The sequence below is a fragment of the Orcinus orca genome, chromosome 2, assembly GCF_937001465.1.
Source record: "Orcinus orca chromosome 2, mOrcOrc1.1, whole genome shotgun sequence".
Lineage (NCBI taxonomy): Eukaryota > Metazoa > Chordata > Mammalia > Artiodactyla > Delphinidae > Orcinus > Orcinus orca.
Window position 1 is genome coordinate 23339258 of NC_064560.1, and position 19004 is coordinate 23358261.

At 41.6% G+C, this 19004-nt stretch overlaps 1 pseudogene; it reads left to right on the top strand.

Annotated features, from left to right (window-relative positions):
• Positions 1 to 14661: 14661 nt before the first annotated feature.
• LOC101279502 (ribose-5-phosphate isomerase-like) lies at positions 14662 to 15422 on the top strand (annotated as a pseudogene).
• Positions 15423 to 19004: the final 3582 nt, after the last annotated feature.

The following is a 19004-nucleotide window of genomic DNA, read 5'->3' on the forward strand; positions in this document are numbered from 1 at the left end:
ATCCATCAGGCAGAAGAGGAATAAAAACTTGACAGCTCTGTGGGGAGTAAGCCCTTTGTCTGAAGCTGGCAGCCATCCTTTTGCTTCTCTAAGTGTCTGCAGCTGGTTCAAGATGGGAGGGTCTTCATATTCCATTCCTACCAAAGTGGCATCTCACAGGTGCACGCCAGCATCTCAGTGCTGCCTGGCACAAAGTTCCTTCTTGTTTGCATGCTTATACTTTACTTGAAATCTAGAATGATACCTGGCATGACAACAAACACTTTGAATAGCCGCACTCAGCAATTAGCATCTCTGTGCTAGGTGTGGAAAACAAAGAGCCATGGAAGATGGACATCTGATATACCGTGCGTCTGTCTAGGTCTGCCCCAGACAACACCAGTCTTATAAGGAAGACAGATGTCACAAGAGATTAGAACCTCAGAACTTGTCCTAATGGTCACGATATGGTCAGCTTTGACCACCGTGTCTCACAGGAGTGAGCAAACTCAAATAAAATTAGTAGAGTCCTGGCTTTTAAACTTACAAGATACAGAGGGATAAAGCCATTGACTTTGATTTTAAAACAAAACAAAATACCTATATATATTTATTTATGCATATATAATCCTTTTTACAATTTGACAGTTGCCAAAATAACTGCAAAAAATTACGTTTGATTTTTTAAGGTAATGACAACCAGGTGACTTCTCAAAGTAGCAATAAAATAAATAAACATTTCATGACCAAATGGGTACCCTAGACTATCTGGAAGTCAGAGAAGATTCCAACTTCGTGCAGGCATGGCTTAGGAACAGTTGAAGGAAAAAGCTGGACTTGAGCTAACTTTGAAAATTGATAGCCGCAAAGTACACTTTTCATTGCTTTTTATTGATTGTGGTGATCTCAAAAGCCACCAACATTTCTGTCCTTCAACGGAGAGTTTTGGCAAAGTGTCTGGCCTCAGATTTCCCAAGTGTCTTATGTCACCCTTAATATACCACCTCCTACCCCTGCGCCACTCCCACCAGCCTATTGCCTGATTTGTTTGTTGTTTGTTTTGGCTGTAAGGCTGCATTTGCACTGTTGATACTCCTATCTTGTCAGTTTTGATACCCACAGCTGCATGCTTTCCACAAAATCACTCATCAGTTGGAAGGGACACAGGTCGTGCCCTTCATAAAAATACCTTTAACTACTATAATGTTCCACTTACCAAAATTTTATATCGTGTAAATCAGTAAATCGGCACAGAGAAGAGGAAAATGCTTTGACCCACATAGAGAATCAGATATGTAAAACCCTGATCTCCTGAACTTGAAACTCTAGCCCTCAAAGCCGAGGGCTAAAACTCCAGACAACTGTTACCCCTTAGTTGAGGTGGACGCACATCATAATATTCCTTGTAGCATGTCGCAATGTGCAGACTAGAAGGTACATTGCATTTTTGCCCTTGAAGGACGCTGAGTGGTCCTAAGGTCAATACTGTGAGATGACCACAGAGGCAAACTAAGACACTGCAAGCTACTTAGGAACATTAAGCCTCAGAAAGGGAGTCACTTATGAGGCTGTCGAATATCAGCCTCCATGGATATGTTGTAAATTCCCATCAGTAACACCGCAAAGTAGTGGCCTGAGGGTTTGCTAGAATACCTGCAAATGATGGGGACCTCACAATCTCACACTGTCACCTAATCTGTATGCAGACACAGTTAATATTTACAAAGTTATTTCTATGATCAAGCTAAAATAGGCCTCCCCAATAGTTCTTCCTATTAGTCATAGTTTTAGCCTCTGAACACACTTGGGGTGCTAGCTTCAGGCGAAAGTTCTGGCGATCATCTCCACATGCTGCTACCCCTGCTATCAAGACATAAGCACTGGGAACAAGGAATTTCTCTGGATCCCAGCCCTACCAGGAGCAAACGCTTGTTGAAACCTGTAAAGACTTACTCTTCAAAGCAAATCAGAGTCCTTAACAACTTATAAGCAATAGTTTGTTAGAGATAAGAACAAAATTGAATGGTGAGCCAGGGCATTTTTAAAAGAGCAAGAAAAAAAATAGACTGATTACATATAATCACATATGTTGAACTATTTCTAGCCTAGATATAATCTGAATATAATGAATATTGTTTCAAGAGATAAAGATGACAAAAATTACAATAATTTTATTTATAAACCATTTTCTAGCCAATGTGCTTCGGGCATTGCATGTACAATGATTAAAACGCTATTAAAAACATCGGATGAATGAAACACAAGCTCTTCTTCACATATAAAGTGAACTAATGCTAAAAGAATAAGAGTGTAATACTAGAAGTACAGAAGCATGACACCAGGTAATAGGAAACATCACAGAAGGAACTTTTCTTTGTGTTTTTCCACTCTAGTTACTCTGAAAAAAAAAATCTTTTAAATCCTCTTCACTATGTCTTCTAATGTGTTTATTTCCTAAGTACTTCCTTCCTCTTTAGTTCTGGTTCTTTATATTAATTTTTTTCTCTTTCCTTAGGTCAAGATCTAATGTCTAGGTCCAGTCAACCAAATTTACATAACAAATGGGTTTATTTTAAAAAACAAAACCAAAGATATTAGAGTGATTTAGCCATTGTTTTTAATAGTGGGATTTTTTTGTATTCATGATGTATTTTGGCTATATAAGCAATGACATTTAAAAATAAAACATGGTCAGTGACTGAGAGTAAAGTCCATAAAACTGTAATTTCCAACCTTTTAGCCATCACGACATTCTTTCACTCTGAGTTTTGCAATAACCACTAACTCCCTCCTCCTTTCAAAAAAGATGAGGATGGTGTGTAAAGCACTGTTGGTTACCTACACCACAACCGTTTCCTCCCTCTCCCCGCCTTCTTCCTTGCCAACAGAACACTATTTTTGTCCAAGTATCAGGGGGTCATATACTCATGGAAAGTGGGTGCCTCCCCACCCCCAGGAAGAAAATGTTGACTCTAAGAGTTCAGTGCCAACTTCAGCCCCCCTTTGCCAGCAGCGCACTCAGTCCCAGCTGCTACTCCATGCAACTCTGGCCGAAAAGATATAACAGAAAGCCTGATAGGAGTTTCCCAGGAGACATCTTCCTCCCTACGTGCCTCAGACTCGTAGGTGTGATCTTTGGAACCAGAGCAGCTACCGTGGGACCACAGGATGCAGAACCAAAGGACCAAGCTAGCACACTGGCTTCAGTGGAGGGAAAAGATGGAAAGAAACTGGGTCCCCGAGAAATTTATGAAGCCAAACTGAGGAATTTGTGAAGCCAAACATTGCATTCCTTCTTATATAAGATAGTTTTTCCTCCTTGTTTAAATCCATTTATTTGAGCATTCCCCCACTTGCAGCTAAACATCCTAACCAACTCAAAAGGCGTGTCTTTTTATATAATTGAAGTGAATCACATACGTTGGAGATTCATATTTTTAGGAAACACTCTCATACAACTGAAAGCACCTGGAATCTTTTAAACCAATTTGAATATTACTCAGGTAACATTTGCCTGCCATTAGGTAGATGTTAAGCTACAGAGCATATTCACATACATCATATTGTTTAATTCCTATAATTCCATGTAATACAGGTATCATTCCTTTTTATAGATAAGAAGAACCAGAGAGGTCAAGGAATTTGCTGAAGATCACACAGTTTGGAAGTGTTAGAGCCAGGATTTGAAGTCAGATTTTCTGAGTCAAAGTCCAGATCTCTTTCTATGACATTTGCTGCTACATTGAGCTGATTCTTATTCCTGGCTATGTTCCTAGACTGAATATTGACAATGATCTTAATCAACTTTAGGTTACTGTTGACTGACCGTGGAGTTATATTAGAACTTTGGTTGAAATACTTTACTTACATAAAGTTTTTTTTACTTAGTAGGGTCTCAAAAAAAAATTTCTTGTTCAATATAATCAATATCACGTTCGATGAACTTAACTGTCCTATAAGAATTTGGGTTCAACTGTTAATGACAAAAGCTAAAAATATATTGCCCACAATAGATAGAGTTTTCATTAACCCATAAACTTTAAAAGACAACTAAAAAAGATGCTGAGGGTCAACAAGACATGTAGATCCATGCTCTCATGAAACTTTTACGATTCTAAGGTGAGCGGACAATGAACAAGTAAGTAGGTAAATAAATAATTGTTTCAGATAGGAATGACATGATTAAGAAAAAAACCAAGAGAAACAACATTGTAAATCAACTATACTTCAATGAAAGAAAGAAAGAAAGAAAGAAAAAGAAAGGAAGGAAGGAAGGAAGGAAGGAAGGAAAGAAGGAAGGAAGACAGAACAGGAGAAAGAAGGACCAACCTTAGATAGGGTCATTGGGAAAGACCCCTTACTTCAAAAAGCTGACATTTGAACTGTTATATTCATGAAGGAGGTGTCTGTGAAGATATGGAAGAAAAGTTTGGCTCAGAGTGAACAAAAGGGCAAAAGGTCCGAAGCAGCAATAAGGTGTGCATCTTCTAGGATGAGTGTTGACGTCATTAGTCCTGGACTCCAGCCTGCTGCATCCAGCTGCCCCTCAGCATCTCCACTAGATGTCTAAGGTATTTCAAACCTGAACTCCTCCCCTCAATACCTGACCCTGAAATCTGCTCCCCTGTGGTCACCTCTCTCCCAGGTCACGGCAACCCCATTCTTGCTTGGGCCAAAGCCCTGAAAGTCATCCTTGATTCCTCTCCTTCTCTCACTCACCTCCTGCGATCAGGCAGGAGCCTGTGACTCTGCTCTCCCAGTAAGTCCAGATCCCTTCTCACCACCTCCAGGGCTGCCACCCCAGTGCAAACAACTGTTATCTGTAACCCAGATTATTACAAAGGGCTAAGAGGAAGATGAGGCCAATTCTGCCCGCAGGGTACAAAATTTAAGGAAGTACTTAGTCTCAGGGTCATTTTCCTGTTACGGGACTGGATAAGAGAGAAAAGTAGGTGTTGAAGAGATTGGTTCCTTAGTCCAGGTAATGTGTGATATACTTGGATCAGGGCGATAGCAGGAAAAATTGGGAGAGTTGGATGGCTATTATAAAAGTCAAGCCAACAGAATTGCTGGTGAATTATAGATAGAAATTACCTTAAAGAGAGCAAGGCTGATACGGTGGAAAATGGTATAAGGTTTGTGGGAGGCTGAGGGAGACAAGTTTGCAAGGAAGATGGAAGAAAAAGATCTATTTTTTTAAATGTTAAGATGCCTATTAGATATCCAAGTGGAAATAGAAGAAAGTGATTGAAGAAGCATGGTATACAGGAAAGAGAAGAGACCAAGCTGGAGGTAAAAAGTCATGAGTCGTCAGCACATGGAAGCCATGAGCCTAGGTGAGATCACCTGAGAAAGTTACACATGGGTAAGAGAAACGCAGAGAGCCCAGCAGTAAAGGTATAAAATGTAAATGACAACATCTGGGAGACTTCCGTCATGGAGAAGGTTTCCCTCTCCTTGAAATCTTTGGATTTCACCTATTTCCAGAAATCTGCATTTCTCTGGCCTCTTTCTGTATATTTGCATTCACTTTTAATTTCCTTCCTTGTCAATTATTTCCTTTGGTGCGTTCACTAATCCTCAGACTTGGCTTTCTAGACCTAAAACCATTCTCAAAAGTCTTTAAACTCAGACAATTTGTCAGTTAATTCATTATGACATATACATGAAAACAATTACATAAATTAAAATAGGATTTATTTCCTAAACTAAAAATTATTTTTTATCTCCTCTTCTTTCTGACTGAAGACAATGGTATCTGGGCCAGTGAGAGACAAGGAAATTCATCACTAGTTTACACTTTTCAAAAATATTCTGGGTGCTTGATATTTCACTGGCACACCCAGTCTGCTGTATCTTTTTTAAATTGAAGTAGAGTTGATGTACAATATTGTGTTAGTTTCAGGTATACAACAAAGTGATTCAGTTATATACGTGTGTATGTATATATATATATATATATATAGATATATATATATATATATATATTCTTTTTTCAGATTCTTTTCCATTATAGATTATTACAAAGTATTTAACATAGTCCCCTGTGCTATACAGTAGGTCCTTGTTTGTCTATTTTATACGTAGTAGTATGTATCTGCTAATCCCAAACTCCTAATTTATCCCTCCTCTCCCTTTCCCTTTGGTAACCGTGAGATTATTTTCTAGGTCTGTGAGTCTGTTTCCATTTTGTAAATAAGTTCATTTGTACCATTTTTTGAGATTCCACAAATAAGTGATATCATATGATATTTGTCTTTCTCTGCACAGTCTGTATTTTAACCTCACATTACGGAGGTGGCCCAAAATCCTATTCCTAGAACAACCAAGCAGTGTTTTGATGACCTTCTAGTAGTTTGTTTCTACAAAACAGAAACAGACTCACAGACATAGAGAACAGACTTGTGGTTGCCAAGGGGGACAGCGGGTCAGGGAGGGAAGGATTGGGAGTTTGGGATTAGCAGAGCCGAACTATTATATATAGGATGGATAAAAAACAAGGTCCTACTGTACAGCAGAGGGAATAATATTCACTATCCCATGATAAACTGTAACGGAAAGGAATATGAAAAAGAATGTATATATGTATATATATATAACAATCACTTTGCTGTACAGCAGAAATTAACACAGCATTGTAAATCAACTATATTTCAGTAAAATAAAGTAAAAAGAAAAAGAAGACGGAGGAGGAGAGGAAGGTGAGTGACTCCAAGAGGAAGGTGGACTTGTTAACTGAGGAATCCCTGGAGGCTCTTTCTAATGACTTGATCTGCTATGCAGCTGAGGTCCCTGATGCTAGACAGAATACAGAATTTATGGTTTGAATCTGAATCGCAGGCTAAGAAATTATGTTTCACTTTATTTATCGATTAACGATATCACACACGACCTGTGTGTGGCCAGAGGAAGCTAGAATTCTGCTCCAAAATTCTAAACCCCTGAGTCCAAACGCCATCACCTCCCTAATCAGTGACAAGCCCTCGGTGGGCATCCCCAGACCCCTCTCCGGTAGTATGGCTCCTCCAGCCAACAGCAGGTCATCTGTTCCTAAAGGGTCTTTCCACTGTTTGTTTTCCCTTGCCCTTATCACAGAGGTGGATGGTATTAGATATGTTTCTTTTTAGCAAGTATGAGGTAAGCAGAGGTCAACCCAGTGTCAAACAGAGATGTAGAAAAGCAGATATCGTTACAGTGCAAACCCGCCAGCTTGAAGTACAAACAAAAGAATTCTTTCAGCGACTCTTCAAAACCAATTGAAACCATAGTGAGGCTCTGGGGGCCACTTTCTAGATAGAAGTCAAGCCAAATCTTCAGGCTCAAGGGCTCTTCTGTCCTGAGCTGACGGAGAGAAACAGGCTTCTCAGGCAACCCTTCATTTTCTCTCCAGCTCAGACCCAGCTATGGGGGTCACTCTAGGGCCTGTTTCAGAAGGCAGCTCAATGTGACAGAGATTAGAAACAAAACCTAGAAAACCATATGGTGTCCAGCCTGTCATCCTCTAGTGCTGAGTCTATGCCAACCCCTAAGGTGGGAGAAAGGCAGCCCACTTCCTCAGAGCTGCCTTTGACTCAAGCCAAGAGAGGAACACGAGAACGCAGGATGCTACTCTGCATTTATCACCTCAGCTCTGAGCTCCAAGGTGGCAATTACCTTACCTCTCTTTTCATCATCATTCAAACTTTCATGGTTTTGCACAGAGTAAGAACTCAATAGATCCTTCGGGAACACATTCCCTGTCTTTTAAATCTTAGTATCTAATACCCTTATATTTTCAAATTACAGTTAAGGAGGACCCTAGACCCAAAAGAAACTCTCATTTTATTCTCATTCTACTTTCCATGCTATTTAATTTGGTTAAACCTAATCTCACTAGTTCTTTTCCTTTTCTTATTTTTTTTCTATTTTTTTCACAAGCCCTGAGTCCTTTTAATTATCCTTTTTCTCTGGCTCAGCATGCTCTTTTCTTCCTCCTGTGCACCCGCCATCTTTTCCCCTGGTGATTCCTCCTCTTCTGTCATATATTTTATTTTGCTATCACCCCCACTGGCTGTTGTCAGGCTCCTGCTCTCTGCCTCAGCAAGGTGACCTGTGAAGAAATCAAATTGTCCATCAGCCTTTGAGTCATAACATGATAAAAGGTGCTATATTAGCTACTCAAAGAAACAATATAATCCAACCATTGCTCAGGGGCTGTTTCCAGCTTGTCGCAAGTTTTTACTGGTCTACAACACTTTACCACCAAAACCACTTACGCCCTGTACTCTAAGAAGTTAATAAACTCAGTGCCGGCAGATTGAATTATAGCCTCACTCAGTGCAAGCAGTATGATTTGTTCTTTTTATATATATATAAATTTATTTATTTATTTATTTTTGGCTGCGTTGGGTCTTCGTTGCTGCGCGCAGGCTTTTCTCTAGTTGCGACGAGTGGGGACTACTATTTGTTGCGGTGCGCGGGCTTCTTGTTGCAGTGGCTTCTCTTGTTACAGAGCACGGGCTCTAGGCGCACAGGCTCAGTAGTTGTGGCTCACGGGCTCTAGAGCACAGGCTCAGTAGTTGTGGCACTTAGTTGCTCCGCGGCAAGTGGGATCTTCGCGGACCAGGGCTCAAACCCGTGTGCCCTGAATTAGCAGGCGGATTCTTAACCACTGAGCCACCGGGAGAGTCCCACGATTTGTTCTTTACTTCACTTTTACAATAAGTGGATGACAATATATAAAGAAAAATTATTAGTAGCTGAATTAGTTCATAAATACCCTTTATAAATGCGCTTTAGAAATTTTAGGTACTTTACTGTCAGAGTTGAGTGGTGCTGGTTCAATGGATAGAGCATTAACTAGCTGTGCAACTTTGGGCACATCGTTTAATGTCCTGGGTCTCAGGTAGTAGATGCAAAAAAAAAAAAAAAATAGTCATGATAACAATACTTTTACCTGAGACTCCTATGTGAAGTCTCAGGTAATTTGGTCTTAAGTGAAATCACTTCCAAGTCAAAAGCATCCATCTGATAAGATGCCTGCAAACCCAGCCCACTGCCTGGCCCATAAATGTCAACTAGATAAATGAATCCCAACATCTCATTATTTTTGTGAAGATGCAATGCAGTAAGAAATGTAAAAACACTTTGAAAACTATAAAACAATATGTAAATGTAATGGATTATTATTACAGAATACAAAGTACTCCTTCAATGTGCTGACTGATTACATAAAGAATTAAGTAAGATTCAAACAAAAAGTGCTATAGGGGCTTCCCTGGGGGCGCAGTGGTTGAGAGTCCGCCTGCCGATGCAGGGGACACAGGTTCGTGCCCCAGTCCGGGAAGATTCCACATGCCGCGGAGCGGCTGGGCCTGTGAGCCATGGCCGCTGAGCCTGCACGTCCGGAGCCTGCGCTCCGCAACGGGAGAGGCCACAACAGTGAGAGGCCCGCGTACCGCAAAAAATAAAAAGTAAAAAATAAAGTGCTATAGAAGTTTAGCAGAGGCAAACATGGATCAAAATTGAGACTAGAATGTGGATTCGTTCATGTAAAGATCTAATCTGCCATAACAAACTTTTCCAGACTATAACATCTGTTACACCACCACCAGATTCAATGACATATATATTTGATTTTTGTTACAGCCTTCCACTTCAAGTACCAATTTTTATATAGACAGAATAAAAGTCTTAGCTACTCTGGAAAAAAATCAATAATGCAGTGGTTTAAGTAACAGAGAGGTTGATGTTTCTCTCATGTTATAACCCAAAGCAGGTAGGAGAACTGTTCTATTGAACATGGTCATTCATAGACCCAATTTTCTTCTAGATTGTGTCTTTGCCATCTTGGAGGGGAATGTCTTCATCTCTATGATCAAAGTTGGTCATCAGCTTATCAATGCTCCAGTTCAAAGGAAAAAGAGCACGAAAAGCATGTGTGCACTATTTTCAGGCTTAAGCCTGAGGTGGTACACATCACATGTAATTATAGTCCACCAGCCAGAGCTTAGTCCTACGACCTTCAGTAGCTCCTGGAAAATGCAGTTCCCTATAAGGCAGCCACATTCCCAGACACAACTCTATGGCTCAACAGATTTTGGTGGAATATCAGCCATCAGACTAGAAGACTTGGTGAAGAGTACAGGACTTAAGATAAGCATTGAAAGATCTCTAAGATAATAGCAGAAAGTCTAGAAAGAGCTATAATTATAAACTGCAAATTTCTGGGTCCCTTCTTTGCTGCTACTCAAGATCCTATTTCTTACCTTAATCCATGAATTCTCTTTAAACAAATTCTGGAGAAAGAATAATAGCACACTGTTCCAAAACAAAAAAATAAAAAAAATTTTAGACCTTTGAAATAATGTTTAAGATCTTTAAAATAATGTTTAAAACAATAATGTGCCCAGCATAACAATTTCCCCTCAGAATAATCAGGCATATAAGGACGTGCCTATGAGCAAAATATGCCAATATTTCAAGTGTTTATAGAGATAAACATTAATTTATGGGAAAAAAATAGCAATGGTTTTTCACTGTAAAATTCTAAACAAGGCTCTCTAAATAGTACCTACAATGCGGGTTACAAAATTGACACCAATAAAAAGAAATCAACAAAGTGAATTTTAAAAATTTTAAAAATTACAACCAGGGCTGGAAGGGATGCAGCGATATCTCTAAATATTCTGTGATTAGAGCAGGTATCATAGAGGATGTAACGAGCTAGCTCTGAAGGATTGCTTGGAGCTTTCCAGATGGATAAGAGGAGAAAGGTCTTCTAAAGAAGAAGGAAATATCTGTTCTGGGAAGGCACTGTATGAATCTCTTTACAGGCATCTATGCAATTTAACCTCCACACAACCCATGAGTGTTTTTGTTCTAAAACTGAGTTCCATTCGAGTTACTCATGTCGGTAATTTGTCCAGGCGTCCACCAAGAAGCAGTCGCAGAACCTGGCTTCCAGCTCAGTTCCTCAGACCTTCCCTCCGATGCTCTATTTCACGGCCACCAATCATGCCGCCATGTTTGTTCGTAGCTCACAGAAGAAGCGTGGGAGGAAGTATTTTGTCACAGCCTCCTCTGTGGTCTTCCTTCCCCTATTCTTGTTCATTTCCAGTTCGTCCTCTACACTGCAGCCAAGGAATATTTTAAAAATTATTTCCCAATGAATTAGATGGGGTTGATCACCAATGCAAACCCTCCACAATGTCCCATTTCACCTGGCCCTCAGGTCCCTCCTGGACACCCCACTTTGCTCCTCCGGCCTCATTTTACACCTCTCACCCCCGCCACTCCTTGTGTCCTGTGATCCAGCCACACTGGCTCTCTTTCAGCCCCAAGTGCCCCAAACTCTGTCCTGTCTCGGTTCTTCCGACACATTCTTCCTGGTCCCGGGACTACCCTTTCTCCTCTCCTTCCTTTGCCCTCCCTCATTCTTAAGGCTTCAACTGAAATGTCACTTCTTCAAGGGCTTCCCCTGAATCTCCAAACCTGAAGTGTGTCCCTGCTGCCCCGATACCCTATTACTTTCTCTTATAGCATGTTCTCCTGTTCTTTGCCTTCATAGAACTCCTCACAATTTTTAATTATATTTTCAGATACAGTGTAACGCCAGTTCCCACCACTACACTCTAGCAATATGAAGGGCAGGGGACTTGTCTATTTTGCTCTCCACTGTGCACCCATCACACACCACAGAACACAGCGTCGTACATGCTCCAAAAATGTTGGAGTGAGGTTAAATTGATTTAAAACAAGAAATAAATTTTTAATAAAAATATTTCAATGTTTGAAGACGAAGGAGTCTTGATAGGCTGTTACAAGCCCAAAGAAAGGAATTATCTAAAATTTTATTATCAATCCATTTATACAAACAGTGTTAAATGAGCACCCATTATAGGGTCTAATTCCTGCCCTCTACTCTTTGGATCAAACCCTCTTTCAAGACGTGTATATCTTGGGAATTCCCTGGTGGTCCGGTGGTTAGGACTCCATACTTCCACTGCAGGGGGCACAGGTTCGATCCCTGGTCAGAGAACTAAGATTCCACATGGTGTGGAGTGGCCAAAAAAAAATGTTCTTGTCAATCCATGTAACTATCTTGAGCACACAATCCCATTTAAGAGATGTTTACTTTCTTTCCCAGTGGCTTTCATACTGTAGGACTCACGTGAGTCATTTCCTAAATCAAATGAGAATTTCAGGACAGATATGGAATTCAATTCTACCCCTCCACTGATATTCTACTTCTCCACTAGCGATTAGTTGAACACCCCTACTTGGAGAAGGATTAGAATCAGAGTAATAGAATCATGGAGTGTAGAAGAAACCTTTTGAGTACAATCATGACAAAAACTTACTGTACTACATGACCTGGGATAAAAGAAAACCAAGACCAGGACCTGGGAAAGTGATGGTGGAAAACCTGAAAGAGATAGAACGTGCCCCGCTTGTGTCTATTCCGTTCCATTCTGGTTTGTGTTTTACAAGATTATTTTGAAAATGGGGGATGCAAGTAAGCAATACTTGACTGTCCTGGGCTGGTCAGAGGCTAAAGTACCATAATCCACAGTGCAAATATAGCAGAAATTGGTCAAAGGCTACAATGAAGAGATTAAGGAAAAGATCAACACTTCAAGATTTGTGGTTCTGGACCACCATTTGTAACACCGATCTCATCTCACTCCATATATATTCATTCGTCAACTCCTTTGTTCATTAATTCCTTTATTCATGTATTCATTTAACAATTATTTTATTCCATACCCAAACTTTTCTGAAGGATATGACAAAAATTAATGTATTTGACTTTCCCAATGGGAATAACTTTCTTAAAATCTTGGAAAGCGTGGCTTAAAAATGGTGGCTCTGATGGGTATTAACTAGACTTATTGTGGTGATCTTTTTGCAGTATATGCAAATATCGAATCTTTATGTCGTACACCTAAAACTAATGCAATATTATATGTCAATTATATCTCAATTTTATTTTTAAGTTGGGTAAATCCTCAAGCAAATGTCCATTCACAACTGGCTCAGCTCTGAGTCTCATTCCCTTTAGAACAATCTCCTACAGGAGACCTGTTGTACCCAGGTTTTCAACCCAAGAAAGTAGAATATGTAACTCAATTATTGCTGTTATAGCAGAGATGAGAAATCCCCCTTCTTCCATTAAGATACAAATACCTGCAGGCATTCACCTCTTGGGGCCAGGGTGCTCTTCAGATGGAATTCATGGGCAGCCAACCACAATGGCTCCAGAGTGCCTGCTTTGTCTTAAGGCTTCTGTTTGTAAACTCGGCCTCCCTTGAAGGAACAAACAGTCTTCATTTACATGAGCCTTTGCCTGGCATTTATTTTCAGGGCTGCAGGACAAACAAAACATCACACAGCGAAAGAGGGGAAAAAAATAAAGCTCCTTATAGTATCTCCCAAGACTTGGCCCTATTTTGACAAAAGATGGCATCCTTGTTTCCCACAGCAAGATGCAAACACATGCTCTGTTCTAACACCAGGATTGGGGGTAGATCTTGGGTTTAGATGGAAGATCGAAACTGATAGCATTTGGCTGTGTCTGCCTTTAGGGCAGTTTAGGAAAAGTACCTGGTAGGTTGTTTAACTTGTTGACATTTTCACTACTAACTGTGCTATTGACTAAACAAGGAGTAATTACTCCAGCTACTTGGAGCGGTTGTTAAAAATCACCCAGCTTGGTGGCAGCTATCACGGTTAGGGGATGGGGCTTTGAGTTCCGAATGAACACATGCCATTCTGGAAATTAAAAATCACCGCAGAGAAAATAGTGAGCACTTCACACACAGTAACAATTCATGACGGTAGAGTAATAATCTAACGCTTTGTCTCAAGTCATTCAGCGCCAAAATCTTTGTTCTAGAACATTGAAATGATCTATTCCAAGCCCCCATGTTATAAAGAAGCAAACATGTAGCTCAGAGAAGAAGCCAGTGTCAGAGAAATAAAACACACCTTGGGAATGGTAGGACTGATTTTCCTGATCCTTTCTCGGGGGTTGTAAGTGATCATGGCCTTAATTTAAGATCAAGATGTGACTCTAATACAGTCAAGAGCACACGTAGAGCTGATGGAACACGATATTTGCAACTGGGATTGTCCCAGAAATCCTATGTCACCAAAACCAGACTTTACACTTTGCTCCGCAATCACTCTGAACCATGCCTGGGAGAGAAAGCCCTTCGGGAAGTTTCTCTCTGGGACACACGTGGTCGTGTTCCACGCCCAGCCCCTCTTTTGGAAGCACGCCCCTACCCCCATGCTGATCTAGCCCCTCAGCCTCACACCCCTCCCAAATCTAATCTTGGTTCAGAGCTTGTTTTTCCCACACAGCCCTTGTCCTAAACGTTTCCGGATGAAGAAGCGTCCTAACTTGGAGGACAAAGGCACTCCCATTGCTTCTGTGCTGGTTTTGTTCTTGAGCCCGCTGCCTCCAAGGAACTGGATTTTAGAAACTAGTAAACAGCAGGAAGGCACCACTGTGCTTCTGCGTGTATACACGTTAGTCACATCAGAACCCTTGACGCCCAAGAAACAATGACTCCTTTATTATAATAACTATAACGCTTGGTAACATGTTCACCTGATCAGTGCACAGGGTTAATAAAGAGAGCCACGTAGTTAGTTAGCTTCATTGGCGATCTAAAGACCTCTGCCTGGCATTTCGGTGCTGGCAGCACAAGTACCGGTGGCGGGGATGCTAGCAGCGTCCGCCTGGCCCCCTCCACGATGCCCAAGGCCGAGGAGGCCCGGAAGCTGGCAGGCTGCGCGGCCGTGGAGAATCACTTGAGGAATAACCAAGTGCTGGGAATTGGGAGCGGTTCTACAATTGTCCATGCTGTGCAGCAAATAGCTGAAAGAGTGAAACGAGAATCTGAACCCCGTCTGCATTCCCACTTCCTTCCGCGCCCATCAGCTCATCCTGCAGCATGGCTGAACTCTCGGTGACCTGGACCGACGACCAGAGATTGACCTTGCCATCGATGGTGCTGATGCAGTAGATGCTGATTTCAATCTCGTCAAGGGTGGTGGAGGCTGCCTGACCCAGGAGAAAATTGTGGCTGGCAATGCCAGTTGCTTCATCGTGATTGCCAGTTTCCGGAAAGATTCAAAGAACCTCGGGGATCAGTGGCACAAGGTCATCCCGATGGCCTGTGAGCTGAGCTGTGACCCAGAAGTTTGCGGGTGTGATTGAACGTCAGATGGCTGTCGACAAGGCACGTCCTGTGTTGATGGATAATGGGAGTTTTATCCTGGACTGGAAGTTTGACCGGGTCCACAAATGGAGTGAAGTGAACACAACTATCAAAACTATCCCAGGCATGGTGGACACGGGCCTATTCATCAACATGGCAGAGAGAGTCTACTTCGGGATGCAGGATGGCTCGGTGAACATGACGGAGAAGCCTTTCTAACCTGGCCCTGCAGGAGCGGAGTGTGCTCCTGTTGCATCCCCAGCCCAGCGCCGAGGTGGACATGCCCCTCCAGGAGCCTTTGCCCTAATGTATCTGTGCCAGGTGGACAGCTTGGCAGGGTGGGCGGTTGAAGGTTATATCCAGTCTTCTGAAGTATTGTTATTAAATGTCTTTTTAAAAAGAGAATTATAAACATATATATTTTACTATTAAAAAGACTTAGTTGTTTTTTTATAAAGTAGAACTTGATTTCATGTTTTACATGAAACATTTACCAAAAAAAAGGAGGACTGTCTTCTAAACTTTTAACTTGAGCCTGCTGGTTAAGCTTCTGAATATTGGGTTTCCTGAGAAATGTAAGTCAAACTTTTCCCTACACTGGTGAAATGAAGGGCCCAGCCAGCAGTGATTCCCTGATGTCTTACTGGAAACACTGAAGTTTGTTTACTTTTCTACCACCCTGTTTTATTTTTAGTTTTTGTTGTGTACAGACGCACAGTGTGTATTTACTGTGTCGTAAGATGTGAATTACAAAAGTCCGGTGAAAGTAGGGGTGTGGTGTGTGTGACTCAGAATGTGTAAACCACCAGGGAGAAAATGTGGGGTCTCTTTTGCCGAGAACAGGGGGTTCATTCAGACCCCTCTTGTTGGAAGCCATTGGCTAGAAGTACGTGCCAGTACTGCCAAAGCACTGCCGTGAAGCACATTTAAATGATTGTCTTTTCATCGTTAATATATTTTTTTGTTCCTTTATTGTTATTTGCATGGTTCAGCAGCAGAAGTTGCTACCTCTTTATATTGTTTGAAGGTTGAAATAAAACAGTACGGTGCCAAACAAAAACATAAATAAAAATAAAAAAGACCTCTGCCTCTCCCGTGAAGGGCACCTGGTTTCTATAGTTTAATTTGAATTTCCATAGTACTTGATTTGGTAATAGGTCAGATCGATGTGCAAAAATTGGCTAAGAATTAGATATTCACTTTAGGCATATTTGGTCTATAATAAACTGATAATTTCACAAGGAGGAAGAGGAAAAAAGTGTTAAAACACATCACAGTACCAGATGGTCTTCAATGCATGGTCCCTTGTGTTTCTCAAGGTGACAAAAGTTTTGGTGTAAATTGTGGGATTTATCTATCACACACCTATGTAATCAACTCTGCAGAAGATTAGTACAAACTTCGGTAATTATTGGGGGAGGTGGTTAAAAATCCCACTGGCTGAGAATTTTCCCAAGTGTGCCGCAAGGAACACTAATAAAGAGAGGGTTTCCGTAGACAAGTAATTTGGGTAAATACTCGATCAAATAAAATAAATAGGTTTCTTAACCATTCTTCTCAGAGCCTTTATTATGTGAACGTCATTATCATGTGCACTCAGAGGTGGACCAACGTCCACCATTTTCCCATCTTAGCTGACCGCAGCTTTCTTTTTCAGAGACGATCTCATGGGACTAATGCTCTTCAGATTAATAACAATAACAACATGGGTGACCACATTTGAGTTCTCACTCTGTACCAGGCATTGTGCTAAGCTCTTCACATTGCATCTTGTTTAACTTTCCAGGGACCCTAGGTCATAGGTCCCATTAAATCACCATTTTACAGAAGAAGAAACAGGCTCAGAGAAGTCAAACAGCAAGTCTACAATCACACAGCTGGCAAGTTGCAGAACCAGAATTCAAGTCATTCTGACTCCAGAATTCATACTCTGAACTCTCTGTTGTATATCTGTCCTCACGAATCAAATGAGGAAGATAACCCCTGCCCCTGCCGATTCTTGCTGAGCTAGGTTGAGAATAACTGCTTTGGGGGAGGAAGGGGAAAGAGAAAAGGAGAGAAGTCGGGGGAGAGGGGCATGATTTGGTTTAGATTAGAATAAAGTGATCAGATAGGTCATTGCTATTATTCTGAGTGTTTTGAGGGAGTGGAAACCTGGACAGGACAGCCCATTCCTCATTGACAGGATGGGAAAAAGAACGGGTTTCTGGTTTTGACAGGTATGTACTAAATTCATCCTTTTCCAACAAGGTGCAAAGAAAAACAAGAGACTTGTTTTATTTTTTGCAAATATTTCACATTGCCAAGGTGACCGGAGTAACATCCCAGCCACAGAACTAGTGCAAACCACAGGTAGCCAAGGGAAACCAACGCAACTCAAAAGGTAGATTCCAAAGTGAAACTAAAAATTTGAAAATTACACTAGATGGGGAGAAGGCTGCATCACAGATAAAAAAGAATGTCATTTTCTTTAAAAAGTGTTTAACTGCAAATGAAGCACAAGTTTTTTTATAGGATCCATATTCCTATAGGGCCAGTCCTTCCACTACAAACCCACAAATGAAACAGGTGAAAAAATGGGGGGAAAAAAAGAAACTGCCTGGTACAATTTTTTTTTTTTAATAAACTTATTTATTTATTTATTTTTGCTGTGTTTTGTTTTCGTTTCTGTGCAAGGGCTTTCTCTAGTTGTGGCAAGCGGGAACCACTCTTCATTGCAGTGGACAGGCCTCTCATTATCGCGGCCTCTCTTGTTGAGGAGCACAGGCTCCATATGCGCAGGCTTAGTAGTTGTGGCTCACGGGCCTAGTTGCTCCGCGGCATGTGGGATCTTCCCGGACCAGGGCTCGAACCCGTGTCCCCTGCATTGGCAGGCAGATTCTCAACCACTGCGCCACCAAGGAAGCCCTGGCCTGGTACAATTTAATTGAGTTTCCTGGAGGGACAAGCTGAAACCAACCAACTTTTCCAGACTCTGGGAAGGAATTTGAATCTCACATGCCCAGTGGGAGGAAAAATAAAAAGAGGGAGCAAGTCTTCTTCCACATTTTAAGATCCCTGGGGTTTGGGCTTCTCTGGTGGCACGTTGGTTAAGAATCCACCTGCCAAGGCAGGGGACATGGGTTCAAGCCCTGGTCCAGGAAGATCCCACATGCCGTGGAGCAACTAAGCCCGTGTGCCACAACTACTGAGCCTGCGTGCTGCAACTACTGAAACCCACGTGCCTAGAGCCCATGCTCCGCAACAAGAGAAGACACCACAATGAGAAGCCCGCGCACTGCAACGAAGAGTAGCCCCTGCTCGCCGCAACTAGAGAAAGGCCACGCGCAGCAATGAAGACCCAGTGCAGCCAAACATAAAATAAATAAATTTATTAAAAAAAAAAATCCCTGTGGTTTCTCGAAAGCTTTGGACGTTTCTTCAGGATGCCAGGAGCATTCAGAAATTTAAAAATCGGGAATTTTATGGTTCATCAAAAGTTCAGAATCCCTGGCCCAGAAAATAAATTTAGTTAGGATGTCCTTTAAAGGACAGGGATAGAAAAAGAAAGAGGAAACCACCCAAGGCCAAAGCCCCAGGGACTCCCTGAGGACCAGAACCTCTCCCCACCCTTCTAGTTTCCACCTCCACCCACCCTTTATGGCCCTTTGACGGAGCACAGCTGCCCTTCTGGGCGCCAGGAAAGGCCCAACTGCTCGAGGCCCCGGAGAGTCATTTGTGGCATGGCAAAGTTTCTCAAAGGGATTTTCTGCCTGTTGATTTTGTGGTCAAAAGCACATTTGACTCTCATCACTGCAGTCCCTGACTTAGTGAGAC